Source organism: Garra rufa, chromosome 18 (genome assembly GCF_049309525.1).
Source record: "Garra rufa chromosome 18, GarRuf1.0, whole genome shotgun sequence".
In the NCBI taxonomy this organism is placed as follows: Eukaryota; Metazoa; Chordata; class Actinopteri; order Cypriniformes; family Cyprinidae; genus Garra; species Garra rufa.
Genome location: NC_133378.1, coordinates 1,448,848 through 1,461,985, shown reverse-complemented (window position 1 = coordinate 1,461,985; position 13,138 = coordinate 1,448,848). Strand labels below are relative to the sequence as shown.

At 43.4% G+C, this 13,138-nt stretch overlaps 34 non-coding genes across 34 annotated transcripts; all 34 read left to right on the top strand.

Annotated features, from left to right (window-relative positions):
- The first annotated feature begins 96 nt into the window (after positions 1 to 96).
- trnai-uau (transfer RNA isoleucine (anticodon UAU)) lies at positions 97 to 190 on the top strand. The gene is made up of 2 exons: positions 97 to 134; positions 155 to 190. It is a non-coding gene; the product is annotated as a tRNA-Ile (tRNA).
- Positions 191 to 354: 164 nt separating this feature from the next.
- trnai-uau (transfer RNA isoleucine (anticodon UAU)) lies at positions 355 to 448 on the top strand. The gene is made up of 2 exons: positions 355 to 392; positions 413 to 448. It is a non-coding gene; the product is annotated as a tRNA-Ile (tRNA).
- A 164-nt stretch (positions 449 to 612) lies between these two features.
- Positions 613 to 706, top strand: trnai-uau (transfer RNA isoleucine (anticodon UAU)). Its single transcript has 2 exons — positions 613 to 650; positions 671 to 706. It is a non-coding gene; the product is annotated as a tRNA-Ile (tRNA).
- A 164-nt stretch (positions 707 to 870) lies between these two features.
- On the top strand, positions 871 to 964 carry trnai-uau (transfer RNA isoleucine (anticodon UAU)). Its single transcript has 2 exons — positions 871 to 908; positions 929 to 964. It is a non-coding gene; the product is annotated as a tRNA-Ile (tRNA).
- A 164-nt stretch (positions 965 to 1,128) lies between these two features.
- On the top strand, positions 1,129 to 1,222 carry trnai-uau (transfer RNA isoleucine (anticodon UAU)). Its single transcript has 2 exons — positions 1,129 to 1,166; positions 1,187 to 1,222. It is a non-coding gene; the product is annotated as a tRNA-Ile (tRNA).
- Positions 1,223 to 1,386: 164 nt separating this feature from the next.
- Positions 1,387 to 1,480, top strand: trnai-uau (transfer RNA isoleucine (anticodon UAU)). Its single transcript has 2 exons — positions 1,387 to 1,424; positions 1,445 to 1,480. It is a non-coding gene; the product is annotated as a tRNA-Ile (tRNA).
- A 164-nt stretch (positions 1,481 to 1,644) lies between these two features.
- On the top strand, positions 1,645 to 1,738 carry trnai-uau (transfer RNA isoleucine (anticodon UAU)). The gene is made up of 2 exons: positions 1,645 to 1,682; positions 1,703 to 1,738. It is a non-coding gene; the product is annotated as a tRNA-Ile (tRNA).
- A 164-nt stretch (positions 1,739 to 1,902) lies between these two features.
- Positions 1,903 to 1,996, top strand: trnai-uau (transfer RNA isoleucine (anticodon UAU)). The gene is made up of 2 exons: positions 1,903 to 1,940; positions 1,961 to 1,996. It is a non-coding gene; the product is annotated as a tRNA-Ile (tRNA).
- A 164-nt stretch (positions 1,997 to 2,160) lies between these two features.
- trnai-uau (transfer RNA isoleucine (anticodon UAU)) lies at positions 2,161 to 2,254 on the top strand. The gene is made up of 2 exons: positions 2,161 to 2,198; positions 2,219 to 2,254. It is a non-coding gene; the product is annotated as a tRNA-Ile (tRNA).
- Positions 2,255 to 2,418: 164 nt separating this feature from the next.
- trnai-uau (transfer RNA isoleucine (anticodon UAU)) lies at positions 2,419 to 2,512 on the top strand. Its single transcript has 2 exons — positions 2,419 to 2,456; positions 2,477 to 2,512. It is a non-coding gene; the product is annotated as a tRNA-Ile (tRNA).
- A 164-nt stretch (positions 2,513 to 2,676) lies between these two features.
- On the top strand, positions 2,677 to 2,770 carry trnai-uau (transfer RNA isoleucine (anticodon UAU)). The gene is made up of 2 exons: positions 2,677 to 2,714; positions 2,735 to 2,770. It is a non-coding gene; the product is annotated as a tRNA-Ile (tRNA).
- A 164-nt stretch (positions 2,771 to 2,934) lies between these two features.
- On the top strand, positions 2,935 to 3,028 carry trnai-uau (transfer RNA isoleucine (anticodon UAU)). Its single transcript has 2 exons — positions 2,935 to 2,972; positions 2,993 to 3,028. It is a non-coding gene; the product is annotated as a tRNA-Ile (tRNA).
- A 164-nt stretch (positions 3,029 to 3,192) lies between these two features.
- trnai-uau (transfer RNA isoleucine (anticodon UAU)) lies at positions 3,193 to 3,286 on the top strand. Its single transcript has 2 exons — positions 3,193 to 3,230; positions 3,251 to 3,286. It is a non-coding gene; the product is annotated as a tRNA-Ile (tRNA).
- A 164-nt stretch (positions 3,287 to 3,450) lies between these two features.
- trnai-uau (transfer RNA isoleucine (anticodon UAU)) lies at positions 3,451 to 3,544 on the top strand. Its single transcript has 2 exons — positions 3,451 to 3,488; positions 3,509 to 3,544. It is a non-coding gene; the product is annotated as a tRNA-Ile (tRNA).
- Positions 3,545 to 3,708: 164 nt separating this feature from the next.
- On the top strand, positions 3,709 to 3,802 carry trnai-uau (transfer RNA isoleucine (anticodon UAU)). Its single transcript has 2 exons — positions 3,709 to 3,746; positions 3,767 to 3,802. It is a non-coding gene; the product is annotated as a tRNA-Ile (tRNA).
- Positions 3,803 to 3,966: 164 nt separating this feature from the next.
- On the top strand, positions 3,967 to 4,060 carry trnai-uau (transfer RNA isoleucine (anticodon UAU)). Its single transcript has 2 exons — positions 3,967 to 4,004; positions 4,025 to 4,060. It is a non-coding gene; the product is annotated as a tRNA-Ile (tRNA).
- A 164-nt stretch (positions 4,061 to 4,224) lies between these two features.
- Positions 4,225 to 4,318, top strand: trnai-uau (transfer RNA isoleucine (anticodon UAU)). Its single transcript has 2 exons — positions 4,225 to 4,262; positions 4,283 to 4,318. It is a non-coding gene; the product is annotated as a tRNA-Ile (tRNA).
- Positions 4,319 to 4,482: 164 nt separating this feature from the next.
- Positions 4,483 to 4,576, top strand: trnai-uau (transfer RNA isoleucine (anticodon UAU)). The gene is made up of 2 exons: positions 4,483 to 4,520; positions 4,541 to 4,576. It is a non-coding gene; the product is annotated as a tRNA-Ile (tRNA).
- A 164-nt stretch (positions 4,577 to 4,740) lies between these two features.
- On the top strand, positions 4,741 to 4,834 carry trnai-uau (transfer RNA isoleucine (anticodon UAU)). The gene is made up of 2 exons: positions 4,741 to 4,778; positions 4,799 to 4,834. It is a non-coding gene; the product is annotated as a tRNA-Ile (tRNA).
- Positions 4,835 to 4,998: 164 nt separating this feature from the next.
- Positions 4,999 to 5,092, top strand: trnai-uau (transfer RNA isoleucine (anticodon UAU)). Its single transcript has 2 exons — positions 4,999 to 5,036; positions 5,057 to 5,092. It is a non-coding gene; the product is annotated as a tRNA-Ile (tRNA).
- A 164-nt stretch (positions 5,093 to 5,256) lies between these two features.
- On the top strand, positions 5,257 to 5,350 carry trnai-uau (transfer RNA isoleucine (anticodon UAU)). The gene is made up of 2 exons: positions 5,257 to 5,294; positions 5,315 to 5,350. It is a non-coding gene; the product is annotated as a tRNA-Ile (tRNA).
- Positions 5,351 to 5,514: 164 nt separating this feature from the next.
- On the top strand, positions 5,515 to 5,608 carry trnai-uau (transfer RNA isoleucine (anticodon UAU)). Its single transcript has 2 exons — positions 5,515 to 5,552; positions 5,573 to 5,608. It is a non-coding gene; the product is annotated as a tRNA-Ile (tRNA).
- Positions 5,609 to 5,772: 164 nt separating this feature from the next.
- trnai-uau (transfer RNA isoleucine (anticodon UAU)) lies at positions 5,773 to 5,866 on the top strand. Its single transcript has 2 exons — positions 5,773 to 5,810; positions 5,831 to 5,866. It is a non-coding gene; the product is annotated as a tRNA-Ile (tRNA).
- Positions 5,867 to 6,027: 161 nt separating this feature from the next.
- Positions 6,028 to 6,121, top strand: trnai-uau (transfer RNA isoleucine (anticodon UAU)). Its single transcript has 2 exons — positions 6,028 to 6,065; positions 6,086 to 6,121. It is a non-coding gene; the product is annotated as a tRNA-Ile (tRNA).
- A 164-nt stretch (positions 6,122 to 6,285) lies between these two features.
- trnai-uau (transfer RNA isoleucine (anticodon UAU)) lies at positions 6,286 to 6,379 on the top strand. Its single transcript has 2 exons — positions 6,286 to 6,323; positions 6,344 to 6,379. It is a non-coding gene; the product is annotated as a tRNA-Ile (tRNA).
- A 164-nt stretch (positions 6,380 to 6,543) lies between these two features.
- Positions 6,544 to 6,637, top strand: trnai-uau (transfer RNA isoleucine (anticodon UAU)). The gene is made up of 2 exons: positions 6,544 to 6,581; positions 6,602 to 6,637. It is a non-coding gene; the product is annotated as a tRNA-Ile (tRNA).
- A 164-nt stretch (positions 6,638 to 6,801) lies between these two features.
- trnai-uau (transfer RNA isoleucine (anticodon UAU)) lies at positions 6,802 to 6,895 on the top strand. Its single transcript has 2 exons — positions 6,802 to 6,839; positions 6,860 to 6,895. It is a non-coding gene; the product is annotated as a tRNA-Ile (tRNA).
- A 164-nt stretch (positions 6,896 to 7,059) lies between these two features.
- trnai-uau (transfer RNA isoleucine (anticodon UAU)) lies at positions 7,060 to 7,153 on the top strand. The gene is made up of 2 exons: positions 7,060 to 7,097; positions 7,118 to 7,153. It is a non-coding gene; the product is annotated as a tRNA-Ile (tRNA).
- A 164-nt stretch (positions 7,154 to 7,317) lies between these two features.
- Positions 7,318 to 7,411, top strand: trnai-uau (transfer RNA isoleucine (anticodon UAU)). The gene is made up of 2 exons: positions 7,318 to 7,355; positions 7,376 to 7,411. It is a non-coding gene; the product is annotated as a tRNA-Ile (tRNA).
- A 164-nt stretch (positions 7,412 to 7,575) lies between these two features.
- trnai-uau (transfer RNA isoleucine (anticodon UAU)) lies at positions 7,576 to 7,669 on the top strand. Its single transcript has 2 exons — positions 7,576 to 7,613; positions 7,634 to 7,669. It is a non-coding gene; the product is annotated as a tRNA-Ile (tRNA).
- Positions 7,670 to 7,833: 164 nt separating this feature from the next.
- trnai-uau (transfer RNA isoleucine (anticodon UAU)) lies at positions 7,834 to 7,927 on the top strand. Its single transcript has 2 exons — positions 7,834 to 7,871; positions 7,892 to 7,927. It is a non-coding gene; the product is annotated as a tRNA-Ile (tRNA).
- A 164-nt stretch (positions 7,928 to 8,091) lies between these two features.
- Positions 8,092 to 8,185, top strand: trnai-uau (transfer RNA isoleucine (anticodon UAU)). Its single transcript has 2 exons — positions 8,092 to 8,129; positions 8,150 to 8,185. It is a non-coding gene; the product is annotated as a tRNA-Ile (tRNA).
- A 164-nt stretch (positions 8,186 to 8,349) lies between these two features.
- trnai-uau (transfer RNA isoleucine (anticodon UAU)) lies at positions 8,350 to 8,443 on the top strand. The gene is made up of 2 exons: positions 8,350 to 8,387; positions 8,408 to 8,443. It is a non-coding gene; the product is annotated as a tRNA-Ile (tRNA).
- A 164-nt stretch (positions 8,444 to 8,607) lies between these two features.
- Positions 8,608 to 8,701, top strand: trnai-uau (transfer RNA isoleucine (anticodon UAU)). Its single transcript has 2 exons — positions 8,608 to 8,645; positions 8,666 to 8,701. It is a non-coding gene; the product is annotated as a tRNA-Ile (tRNA).
- Positions 8,702 to 13,138: the final 4,437 nt, after the last annotated feature.

Here is a 13,138-nt window from a genome sequence, read left to right as displayed (position 1 = left end):
TTAAATGGCGGCAATCAGAAGAAAGACCATGGCATCTTTTGAAAGATCTTTCTAACTAAAGACTGTAGTGTTTGAGAATGTACCCAGTTTGTGTCAGCTCCAGTGGCGCAATCGGTCAGCGCGCGGTACTTATAAGGCAGTACCTAGCAGAGCAATGCCGAGGTTGTGAGTTCGAGCCTCACCTGGAGCAAGCTTTTACTAAGCAAGAGACATTTCAGGTCAAGAGTTCATTGCTTAACATAAAATATTAGCAGAAATTTAAATGGCTGCAATCAGAAGAAAGACCATGGCATCTTTTGAAAGATCGTTCTAACTAAAGACTGTGGTGTTTGAGAATGTGTCCTAGTGTTGTCAGCTCCAGTGGCGCAATCGGTCAGCGCGCGGTACTTATAAGGCAGTACGTTGCAGAGCAATGCTGAGGTTGTGAGTTCGAGCCTCACCTGGAGCAAGGTTTTAGAAAGCAAGAGACATTTCAGGTCAAGAGTTCATTACTTAACATAAAATAATAGCAGAAATTTAAATGGCTGCAATCAGAAGAAAGATCATGGCATCTTTTGAAAGATCTTTCTAACTAAAGACTGTAGTGTTTGAGAATGTATCCAGTTTGTGTCAGCTCCAGTGGCGCAATCGGTCAGCGCGCGGTACTTATAAGGCAGTACGTAGCAGAGCAATGCCGAGGTTGTGAGTTCGAGCCTCACCTGGAGCAAGGTTTTAGTAAGCAAGAGACATTTCAGGACTAGAGTTCACTGCTTAACATAAAAGATTAGCAGAAATTTAAATGGCTGCAATCAGAAGAAAGACCATGGCGTCTTTTGAAAGATCTTTCTAACTAAAGACTGTAGTGTTTGAGAATGTATCCAGTTTGTGTCAGCTCCAGTGGCGCAATCGGTCAGCGCGCGGTACTTATAAGGCAGTACGTAGCAGAGCAATGCCGAGGTTGTGAGTTCGAGCCTCACCTGGAGCAAGGTTTTACTAAGCAAGAGACATTTCAGGACGAGAGTTCATTGCTTAACATAAAATATTAGCAGAAATTTAAATGGCTGCAATCAGAAGAAAGACCATGGCATCTTTTGAAAGATCGTTCTAACTAAAGACTGTGGTGTTTGAGAATGTGTCCTAGTGTTGTCAGCTCCAGTGGCGCAATCGGTCAGCGCGCGGTACTTATAAGGCAGTACGTAGCAGAGCAATGCCGAGGTTGTGAGTTCGAGCCTCATCTGGAGCAAGGTTTTAGTAAGCAAGAGACATTTCAGGACGAGAGTTCACTGCTTAACATAAAAGATTAGCAGAAATTTAAATGGCGGCAATCAGAAGAAAGACCATGGCATCTTTTGAAAGATCTTTCTAACTAAAGACTGTAGTGTTTGAGAATGTACCCAGTTTGTGTCAGCTCCAGTGGCGCAATCGGTCAGCGCGCGGTACTTATAAGGCAGTACGTAGCAGAGCAATGCCGAGGTTGTGAGTTCGAGCCTCACCTGGAGCAAGCTTTTACTAAGCAAGAGACATTTCAGGTCAAGAGTTCATTGCTTAACATAAAATATTAGCAGAAATTTAAATGGCTGCAATCAGAAGAAAGACCATGGCATCTTTTGAAAGATCGTTCTAACTAAAGACTGTGGTGTTTGAGAATGTGTCCTAGTGTTGTCAGCTCCAGTGGCGCAATCGGTCAGCGCGCGGTACTTATAAGGCAGTACGTAGCAGAGCAATGCCGAGGTTGTGAGTTCGAGCCTCATCTGGAGCAAGGTTTTAGTAAGCAAGAGACATTTCAGGACGAGAGTTCACTGCTTAACATAAAAGATTAGCAGAAATTTAAATGGCGGCAATCAGAAGAAAGACCATGGCATCTTTTGAAAGATCTTTCTAACTAAAGACTGTAGTGTTTGAGAATGTACCCAGTTTGTGTCAGCTCCAGTGGCGCAATCGGTCAGCGCGCGGTACTTATAAGGCAGTACGTAGCAGAGCAATGCCGAGGTTGTGAGTTCGAGCCTCACCTGGAGCAAGGTTTTAGTAAGCAAGAGACATTTCAGGACGAGAGTTCACTGCTTAACATAAAAGATTAGCAGAAATTTAAATGGCGGCAATCAGAAGAAAGACCATGGCATCTTTTGAAACATCTTTCTAACTAAAGACTGTGGTGTTTGAGAATGTATCCAGTTTGTGTCAGCGCCAGTGGCGCAATCGGTCAGCGCGCGGTTCTTATAAGGCAGTACGTTGCAGAGCAATGCCGAGGTTGTGAGTTCGAGCCTCACCTGGAGCAAGGTTTTAGAAAGCAAGAGACATTTCAGGTCAAGAGTTCATTACTTAACATAAAATAATAGCAGAAATTTAAATGGCTGCAATCAGAAGAAAGACCATGGCATCTTTTGAAAGATCGTTCTAACTAAAGACTGTGGTGTTTGAGAATGTGTCCTAGTGTTATCAGCTCCAGTGGCGCAATCGGTCAGCGCGCGGTACTTATAAGGCAGTACGTAGCAGAGCAATGCCGAGGTTGTGAGTTCGAGCCTCACCTGGAGCAAGGTTTTAGTAAGCAAGAGACATTTCAGGACGAGAGTTCACTCCTTAACATAAAAGATTAGCAGAAATTTAAATGGCGGCAATCAGAAGAAAGACCATGGCATCTTTTGAAACATCTTTCTAACTAAAGACTGTGGTGTTTGAGAATATGTCATAGTGTTATCAGCTCCAGTGGCGCAATCGGTCAGCGCGCGGTACTTATAAGGCAGTACGTAGCAAAGCAATGCCGAGGTTGTGAGTTCGAGCCTCACCTGGAGCAAGGTTTTAGCAAGCAAGAGACATTTCAGGTCAAGAGTTCATTCCTTAACATAAAATATTAGCAGAAATTTAAATGGCTGCAATCAGAAGAAAGACCATGGCATCTTTTGAAAGATCTTTCTAACTAAAGACTGTGGTGTTTGAGAATGTATCCAGTTTGTGTCAGCTCCAGTCGCGCAATCGGTCAGCGCGCGGTACTTATAAGGCAGTACGTAGCAAAGCAATACCGAGGTTGTGAGTTCGAGCCTCACCTGGAGCAAGGTTTTAGTAAGCAAGAGACATTTCAGGACGAGAGTTCACTGCTTAACATAAAAGATTAGCAGAAATTTAAATGGCGGCAATCAGATGAAAGACCATGGCATCTTTTGAAACATCTTTCTAACTAAAGACTGTGGTGTTTGAGAATGTATCCAGTTTGTGTCAGCTCCAGTGGCGCAATCGGTCAGCGCGCGGTACTTATAAGGCAGTACTTAGCAGAGCAATGCCGAGGTTGTGAGTTCGAGCCTCACCTGGAGCAAGGTTTTAGTAAGCAAGAGACATTTCAGGACGAGAGTTCACTGCTTAACATAAAAGATTAGCAGAAATTTAAATGGCGGCAATCAGAAGAAAGACCATGGCATCTTTTGAAAGATCTTTCTAACTAAAGACTGTGGTGTTTGAGAATATGTCATAGTGTTATCAGCTCCAGTGGCGCAATCGGTCAGCGCGCGGTACTTATAAGGCAGTACATAGCAAAGCAATGCCGAGGTTGTGAGTTCGAGCCTCACCTGGAGCAAGGTTTTAGTAAGCAAGAGACATTTCAGGACGAGAGTTCACTGCTTAACATAAAAGATTAGCAGAAATTTAAATGGTGGCAATCAGAAGAAAGACCATGGCATCTTTTGAAAGATCTTTCTAACTAAAGACTGTAGTGTTTGAGAATGTACCCAGTTTGTGTCAGCTCCAGTGGCGCAATCGCTCAGCGCGCGGTACTTATAAGGCAGTACGTAGCAGAGCAATGCCGAGGTTGTGAGTTCGAGCCTCACCTGGAGCAAGGTTTTAGTAAGCAAGAGACATTTCAGGACGAGAGTTCACTGCTTAACATAAAAGATTAGCAGAAATTTAAATGGCGGCAATCAGAAGAAAGACCATGGCATCTTTTGAAACATCTTTCTAACTAAAGACTGTGGTGTTTGAGAATGTATCCAGTTTGTGTCAGCTCCAGTGGCGCAATCGGTCAGCGCGCGGTTCTTATAAGGCAGTACGTTGCAGAGCAATGCCGAGGTTGTGAGTTCGAGCCTCACCTGGAGCAAGGTTTTAGAAAGCAAGAGACATTTCAGGTCAAGAGTTCATTACTTAACATAAAATAATAGCAGAAATTTAAATGGCTGCAATCAGAAGAAAGACCATGGCATCTTTTGAAAGATCGTTCTAACTAAAGACTGTAGTGTTTGAGAATGTGTCCTAGTGTTATCAGCTCCAGTGGCGCAATCGGTCAGCGTGCGGTACTTATAAGGCAGTACGTAGCGGAGCAATGCCGAGGTTGTGAGTTCGAGCCTCACCTGGAGCAAGGTTTTAGTAAGCAAGAGACATTTCAGGACGAGAGTTCACTGCTTAACATAAAAGATTAGCAGAAATTTAAATGGCTGCAATCAGAAGAAAGACCATGGCATCTTTTGAAAGATCTTTCTAACTAAAGACTGTGGTGTTTGAGAATGTATCCAGTTTGTGTCAGCTCCAGTCGCGCAATCGGTCAGCGCGCGGTACTTATAAGGCAGTACGTAGCAAAGCAATACCGAGGTTGTGAGTTCGAGCCTCACCTGGAGCAAGGTTTTAGTAAGCAAGAGACATTTCAGGACGAGAGTTCACTGCTTAACATAAAAGATTAGCAGAAATTTAAATGGCGGCAATCAGATGAAAGACCATGGCATCTTTTGAAACATCTTTCTAACTAAAGACTGTGGTGTTTGAGAATGTATCCAGTTTGTGACAGCTCCAGTGGCGCAATCGGTCAGCGCGCGGTACTTATAAGGCAGTACGTAGCAGAGCAATGCCGAGGTTGTGAGTTCGAGCCTCACCTGGAGCAAGGTTTTAGTAAGCAAGAGACATTTCAGGACGAGAGTTCACTGCTTAACATAAAAGATTAGCAGAAATTTAAATGGCGGCAATCAGAAGAAAGACCATGGCATCTTTTGAAAGATCTTTCTAACTAAAGACTGTAGTGTTTGAGAATGTACCCAGTTTGTGTCAGCTCCAGTGGCGCAATCGGTCAGCGCGCGGTACTTATAAGGCAGTACGTAGCAGAGCAATGCCGAGGTTGTGAGTTCGAGCCTCACCTGGAGCAAGGTTTTAGTAAGCAAGAGACATTTCAGGACGAGAGTTCACTGCTTAACATAAAAGATTAGCAGAAATTTAAATGGCGGCAATCAGAAGAAAGACCATGGCATCTTTTGAAACATCTTTCTAACTAAAGACTGTGGTGTTTGAGAATGTATCCAGTTTGTGTCAGCTCCAGTGGCGCAATCGGTCAGCGCGCGGTTCTTATAAGGCAGTACGTTGCAGAGCAATGCCGAGGTTGTGAGTTCGAGCCTCACCTGGAGCAAGGTTTTAGAAAGCAAGAGACATTTCAGGTCAAGAGTTCATTACTTAACATAAAATAATAGCAGAAATTTAAATGGCTGCAATCAGAAGAAAGACCATGGCATCTTTTGAAAGATCGTTCTAACTAAAGACTGTAGTGTTTGAGAATGTGTCCTAGTGTTATCAGCTCCAGTGGCGCAATCGGTCAGCGCGCGGTACTTATAAGGCAGTACGTAGCAGAGCAATGCCGAGGTTGTGAGTTCGAGCCTCACCTGGAGCAAGGCTTTAGTAAGCAAGAGACATTTCAGGACGAGAGTTCACTGCTTAACATAAAAGATTAGCAGAAATTTAAATGGCGGCAATCAGAAGAAAGACCATGGCATCTTTTGAAAGATCTTTCTAACTAAAGACTGTGGTGTTTGAGAATATGTCATAGTGTTATCAGCTCCAGTGGCGCAATCGGTCAGCGCGCGGTACTTATAAGGCAGTACGTAGCAAAGCAATGCCGAGGTTGTGAGTTCGAGCCTCACCTGGAGCAAGGTTTTAGTAAGCAAGAGACATTTCAGGTCAAGAGTTCATTCCTTAACATAAAAGATTAGCAGAAATTTAAATGGCTGCAATCAGAAGAAAGACCATGGCATCTTTTGAAAGATCTTTCTAACTAAAGACTGTGGTTGAGAATGTATCCAGTTTGTGTCAGCTCCAGTGGCGCAATCGGTCAGCGCGCGGTACTTATAAGGCAGTACGTAGCAGAGCAATGCCGAGGTTGTGAGTTCGAGCCTCACCTGGAGCAAGGTTTTACTAAGCAAGAGACATTTCAGGTCAAGAGTTCATTGCTTAACATAAAATATTAGCAGAAATTTAAATGGCTGCAATCAGAAGAAAGACCATGGCATCTTTTGAAAGATCGTTCTAACTAAAGACTGTGGTGTTTGAGAATGTGTCCTAGTGTTGTCAGCTCCAGTGGCGCAATCGGTCAGCGCGCGGTACTTATAAGGCAGTACGTAGCAGAGCAATGCCGAGGTTGTGAGTTCGAGCCTCACCTGGAGCAAGGTTTTAGTAAGCAAGAGACATTTCAGGACGAGAGTTCACTGCTTAACATAAAAGATTAGCAGAAATTTAAATGGCGGCAATCAGAAGAAAGACCATGGCATCTTTTGAAACATCTTTCTAACTAAAGACTGTGGTGTTTGAGAATGTATCCAGTTTGTGTCAGCTCCAGTGGCGCAATCGGTCAGCGCGCGGTACTTATAAGGCAGTACGTAGCAGAGCAATGCCGAGGTTGTGAGTTCGAGCCTCACCTGGAGCAAAGTTTTAGAAAGCAAGAGACATTTCAGGACTAGAGTTCACTGCTTAACATAAAAGATTAGCAGAAATTTAAATGGCTGCAATCAGAAGAAAGACCATGGCATCTTTTGAAAGATCTTTCTAACTAAAGACTGTGGTGTTTGAGAATGTGTCCTAGTGTTGTCAGCTCCAGTGGCGCAATCGGTCAGCGCGCGGTACTTATAAGGCAGTACGTAGCAGAGCAATGCCGAGGTTGTGAGTTCGAGCCTCACCTGGAGCAAGGTTTTAGTAAGCAAGAGACATTTCAGGACGAGAGTTCACTGCTTAACATAAAAGATTAGCAGAAATTTAAATGGCGGCAATCAGAAGAAAGACCATGGCATCTTTTGAAACATCTTTCTAACTAAAGACTGTGGTGTTTGAGAATGTATCCAGTTTGTGTCAGCTCCAGTGGCGCAATCGGTCAGCGCGCGGTACTTATAAGGCAGTACGTAGCAGAGCAATGCCGAGGTTGTGAGTTCGAGCCTCACCTGGAGCAAGGTTTTAGTAAGCAAGAGACATTTCAGGACGAGAGTTCACTGCTTAACATAAAATAATAGCAGAAATTTAAATGGCTGCAATCAGAAGAAAGACCATGGCATCTTTTGAAAGATCGTTCTAACTAAAGACTGTGGTGTTTGAGAATGTGTCCTAGTGTTATCAGCTCCAGTGGCGCAATCGGTCAGCGCGCGGTACTTATAAGGCAGTACGTAGCAGAGCAATGCCGAGGTTGTGAGTTCGAGCCTCACCTGGAGCAAGGTTTTAGTAAGCAAGAGACATTTCAGGACGAGAGTTCACTGCTTAACATAAAAGATTAGCAGAAATTTAAATGGCGGCAATCAGAAGAAAGACCATGGCATCTTTTGAAACATCTTTCTAACTAAAGACTGTGGTGTTTGAGAATGTATCCAGTTTGTGTCAGCTCCAGTGGCGCAATCGGTCAGCGCGCGGTACTTATAAGGCAGTACGTAGCAGAGCAATGCCGAGGTTGTGAGTTCGAGCCTCACCTGGAGCAAGGTTTTAGAAAGCAAGAGACATTTCAGGACGAGAGTTCACTGCTTAACATAAAAGATTAGCAGAAATTTAAATGGCGGCAATCAGAAGAAAGACCATGGCATCTTTTGAAACATCTTTCTAACTAAAGACTGTGGTGTTTGAGAATGTATCCAGTTTGTGTCAGCTCCAGTGGCGCAATCGCTCAGCGCGCGGTACTTATAAGGCAGTACGTAGCAGAGCAATGCCGAGGTTGTGAGTTCGAGCCTCACCTGGAGCAAGGTTTTAGAAAGCAAGAGACATTTCAGGACGAGAGTTCACTGCTTAACATAAAAGATTAGCAGAAATTTAAATGGCGGCAATCAGAAGAAAGACCATGGCATCTTTTGAAAGATCTTTCTAACTAAAGACTGTGGTGTTTGAGAATATGTCATAGTGTTATCAGCTCCAGTGGCGCAATCGGTCAGTGCGCGGTACTTATAAGGCAGTACGTAGCAAAGCAATGCCGAGGTTGTGAGTTCGAGCCTCACCTGGAGCAAGGTTTTAGTAAGCAAGAGACATTTCAGGTCAAGAGTTCATTCCTTAACATAAAATATTAGCAGAAATTTAAATGGCTGCAATCAGAAGAAAGACCATGGCATCTTTTGAAACATCTTTCTAACTAAAGACTGTGGTGTTTGAGAATGTATCCAGTTTGTGTCAGCGCCAGTGGCGCAATCGGTCAGCGCGCGGTTCTTATAAGGCAGTACGTAGCAGAGCAATGCCGAGGTTGTGAGTTCGAGCCTCACCTGGAGCAAGGTTTTAGAAAGCAAGAGACATTTCAGGTCAAGAGTTCATTACTTAACATAAAATAATAGCAGAAATTTAAATGGCTGCAATCAGAAGAAAGACCATGGCATCTTTTGAAAGATCGTTCTAACTAAAGACTGTGGTGTTTGAGAATGTGTCCTAGTGTTATCAGCTCCAGTGGCGCAATCGGTCAGCGCGCGGTACTTATAAGGCAGTACGTTGCAGAGCAATGCCGAGGTTGTGAGTTCGAGCCTCACCTGGAGCAAGGTTTTAGAAAGCAAGAGACATTTCAGGTCAAGAGTTCATTACTTAACATAAAATAATAGCAGAAATTTAAATGGCTGCAATCAGAAGAAAGACCATGGCATCTTTTGAAAGATCGTTCTAACTAAAGACTGTGGTGTTTGAGAATGTGTCCTAGTGTTATCAGCTCCAGTGGCGCAATCGGTCAGCGCGCGGAACTACTTCCGGCTTTGCTACTGTTCGGACGCTTTTGCTTACTGCTCCGCGCTTTGCTCCCTGCTTCTGAACTTTTCTCCGATTTTTCAAATATTTAACTTCAGCATATCAGCACAGTGCTCTGACAACACATTTTTGATACAAATATCACGAAAAAAAGGAGACTTTTTGCCTCCCACTGCCAGCAGTTTACATTCCGGAGACGGGAAAACACAGCTGCCTACTTTCAACAGACAAGAAAGAAAATGCCTCTTCTGGAATCTACTTGCTGCACAAACTGCCACAGACTTCTACAAAGGATTGTGATTTTAGAAACAAAGTTACTTGCTGGACTTCCAAAACAGGCGGAACACACAGAAGATCATCATCACGGACCCCCTCAGCATACAGCCGGTGAGTCCTGTGAATCTAGTCAATATCGACAGTTTAGAAATGTAGAGGAACAAGCCAAAACTGATCGACACACAAATCGATGGCAAAAACAGGGAGCGAGACCCAAAGGCACTCGAGACATCAGACTATCAAGAGTATCTCGTATTGCTGCGGTATCATCCTCTACCCCAGATATGGCCACGACAAGGCTTGCAAAAACTGTTGTTTTACCACCCCCTATACAGCTAGAAAACAGATTTGATGCATTAATGAATGTGGGTGAGGAATCCCCAAATGTGACTGAACATATATCATGTCAGCCAACTGCTAACATTGCTATAAACAGGCGCGCAAGGTCGAGCAGACAGCGGCACTCAGCTCAGAGCGCACCCGAGCCCAGGACTCTCATAGTGGGTGACTCCATTATCAGAAATATCAGTAGCAGAACTACAACTACATGCTGCTGTCCTCAAGCAACCGTCTCTGATGTGAACAAAGAACTTCCGAACATTCTAATGAAGCACAAGACTGCAAATCGAATCATCATCCATGTGGGAAAGAACGATATTCGGAAAGAGCAGTCAGAGCTCCTAAAGAAGGATTTCGGTGAACTCATTGAAACACTTCAAAGACTTGAAATTCAGTCGTTCATCAGTGGACCACTCCCAGCAAGGGGAACTAACATGTTTTCACGGTTGCTTGGACTGAATACCTGGCTACAAAGAACCTGCAGTCTAAAAGGAGTCAACTTCATTGACAACTTCAATCTTTTTTGGGGCCATAGACAACTGTTCAAACTGGACGGCCTTCACCCAAACAAACTTGGTGCGAGAGTGCTTAAGGACAATATCTATTTTTCACTCCGGCATCCCTCAGTAGAATGTGTGAGTCTACCCAACATGAATGGCACACACACACTTGGACAAAGTGACGACAGGACATCTTATCAGCTTCAGAGTCATCATGTGGCCAACACAACCAACAAGGACACTGACAACGCCACGCAGTCACAACAAGCACTGCTTATGGACACTTTCCTGGCTGAGCCCTGCGCACAGAGCTTATCACAGACAGACTCAACACCGAAGGACGACTTTCTGGTAAACAGCCAGGGAAGCCAGGACAACAACATTTTCCAGCCACCGGAAACTCCAGAGCCAGAGCTCCATTCACCAGACACATTATCCCTCTCTCCAGCATCTCCACTTCTAAGCTTCTCACAGAAAATGGAGGAACTGGTATATGCTGGAACCAGACTCTCCCACTCTTTTGCTGCAAGCCCCCAGTTATCAACTAAAAAACGGCAGGCACCACAACCACCAAAGCCTGTGGGCCCAGCTCACCCTCCTCCTCCTGTGAGAGCTCTCCGGCCGCTGCCACAACGCCAGGGCTCAAACCCTCCTGCGTCTGCTGTGAGTGAACCAAAAACAACTGATAACAGCTCTCAGTGATATGTGACGGGTCCCCGCTACGGTAACAGCAACAATCAGGAATGTTTACAAAACAAGCGGGAACCCAGTGTGCCTGTAGCTTTCCCTATTTCTGTTTTAATATGTGATAGAAAGTCTAAGGCCCTCTCAAATCGTACAGTTCACACATCTAATCTGAGGCTTATTAGGCATCAAACTAAGATTGCTCTAGAGACAAAAAGTGATGCCATCAAGCTAGCATTTTTAAATGTTCGCTCACTAAAAAATAAATCACTTCTGATCAATGATTTTATAACCACAAACAACCTGGATTTTATGTTTTTAAATGAAACATGGTTAGAAGACAGCTCTTATGCAACGGTCCTCAATGAAGTAGCCCCTCCCAGATTTATTTTCATGAATGTCTGCAGAGCTGGCAAAAGGGGAGGTGGCGTAGCTGCCCTATTTAAAGATGTCTATGAATGCAAACAAGTGTCATTTGGTCAGTACTTGTCTTTTGAATATCTAGGGATTCTGCTGAAAGGTGCTCGCATTCTGTTTATCATTATTTACAGGCCCCCAAAATACTCTCCAGCCTTTGTTGAAGAGTTCACAGAACTGCTATCAATGATTTGTTCAGAGTTTGACTGTTTTGCTATTGCAGGGGATTTTAATGTTCACATAGACAAGGCAGAAAGCAAAACTACAAAAGAAATTATAACAGTTTTGAACACGTTTGACCTGATTCAGCATGTGCATGGGCCTACACACAATCGTGGACACACTCTTGATTTACTCATCAGTAAGGGTCTAAACATTTCATCCACTGTTATCAAGGATGTAGCACTATCTGATCACTTCTGTATTTTCTTTGATATATTGATCTCTGCTACCACTGAATCTAGATCAGTCTCTGTCAGAAAGAGATGCATTAACGATAACACTAGTGTGCTATTTATGAAGGCTATATCTTCAATGCCAAGCATTTCTGCAGACTCTGTTGATTTTCTCCTGGACTCCTTTAACTCAAAAGTTAAGAATGTCATTGATGACATTGCACCTGTGAAGGTCAGACAGATGACCGGAAGACAGAAATCACCGTGGAGAAAATCAACAGCAGTACAGATAATAAAAAGACAATGCAGAAAAGCTGAGCGGATGTGGCGGAAGACAAAACTTGAAATTCACTATAGCATCTATAAAGACAGCCTTCATGCTTTCAATGTTGAACTAGGTAAAGCTAGACAAACATTCTTCTCAAACCTTATAAACAGCAACTTAAACAACACTCGCACTCTTTTTGCTACCGTTGAGAGACTAACAAACCCCCCTAGTCAGATCCCTAGTGAACTGCTCTCTGACAGCAAGTGCGATGAGTTTGCTTCCTTCTTTTCTGAGAAGATAAATAATATCAGAAAGACAATTAGCACACCCTCAAGTTATGCAGAGGTCAGACAGATTCGACCGCAATTTCAAAAAGAAGTCATTATGTCGACTTTTGAAGAAATCGATAGCAACATTTTGGAAGAAACAGTAAAGCACCTCAAATCGTCAACCTGCCACCTCGACACACTTCCCACATCTTTTTTCAAAAGTGTGCTTAGCTGTCTAGAAGCAGATCTTTTAAAAGTGGTGAACACCTCACTTCTTTCTGGGACTTTTCCAAACTCCCTGAAAACTGCAGCCGTTAAGCCCCTTCTGAAAAAGAAAAATCTTGATAACACCATATTGAGCAACTATAGACCAATTTCAAATCTTCCGTTCATAAGCAAGATTATTGAAAAGGTTGTTTTCAATCAGCTGAATCACTACATAAACTCAAATGGATACCTGGACCATTTCCAATCTGGCTTCAGACAACATCATAGCACAGAGACAGCGCTCATAAAGATAATAAATGATATTCGCCTAAATTCAGATTCTGGCAAAATATCAGTGCTGGTACTACTAGATCTCAGTGCTGCGTTTGACACTGTCGATCATAACATTCTTTTAGATAGACTGGAAAACTGGGTCGGGCTTTCTGGGATGGTTCTCAAATGGTTCAGGTCATACTTAGAAGGGAGAGGCTATTATGTGAGTATAGGAGAACATAAGTCTAAGTGGACGTCCATGATATGCGGAGTCCCACAAGGCTCAATTCTAGCGCCTCTGTTGTTCAGCCTGTATATGCTCCCACTAAGTCAAATAATGAGAAAGAACCAAATTGCATATCACAGCTATGCAGATGATACCCAGATTTACCTAGCCTTATCGCCAAATGACTACAGCCCCATTGACTCTCTCTGCCAATGCATTGATGAAATTAACAGTTGGATGTGCCAAAACTTTTTACAGTTAAACAGGGAGAAAACGGAAGTCATTGCATTTGGAAACAAAGATGAAGTTCATAAGGTAAATGCGTACCTTGACACTAGGGGTCAAAAAACAAAAAATCAAGTCAAGAATCTGGGTGTGATTCT